Source organism: Penaeus monodon, chromosome 34 (genome assembly GCF_015228065.2).
Source record: "Penaeus monodon isolate SGIC_2016 chromosome 34, NSTDA_Pmon_1, whole genome shotgun sequence".
Classification (NCBI taxonomy): Eukaryota; Metazoa; Arthropoda; class Malacostraca; order Decapoda; family Penaeidae; genus Penaeus; species Penaeus monodon.
The window spans coordinates 12,968,315-12,968,797 of NC_051419.1; the positions used below are offsets into that span (position 1 = coordinate 12,968,315).

Genomic DNA, 483 nt, shown 5'->3' on the forward strand with positions numbered 1-483 from the left:
TATGCAATTATATGTACCTAGCAGGAGCACATGATACTGAGTCTTTCTAATACTCTCTCCTGCCAGGAGATGGGGGGGGGGGGATAGCAGCCCCCCAGGAGGAAGGTCGCAGGGGTATTGAACAATACAGTGACTGATTCGGTACTGAGCTTACAGTAGTTTCAAAATTCCACACTGCACGCGTGAAATCAGAAATCCCAAAAACAGTCAATAGACATTGAATTACAATGCCATTTGTAGCCACATCCTTGACATTAACAAAATAATCATTTTCACAAGTGCATATTAACACACGTGCTACTTGAGAGATCACAGTAATGAGTTATGCAGACACAATGTAAACATGGCAAGGAAAAAGTGGGGAAGAAGTTTTAGTACTTATATAAAGCATATGATGTGTCCCCTGCATTAGACAATATAGTAGCTGGAATGCCCATAAAAATAGTCAATAGACATCCCATTACATTAGTGTACATAAAGTAT

General features: G+C 40.0%; 1 protein-coding gene across 1 annotated transcript in view; it reads right to left on the minus strand.

The window, feature by feature from the left end:
- The window catches only part of LOC119594607 (Golgi SNAP receptor complex member 2-like), a gene marked incomplete in the record, with an annotated part of 19,085 nt that overhangs the window by 18,159 nt on the left and 443 nt on the right, over positions 1-483 (minus strand).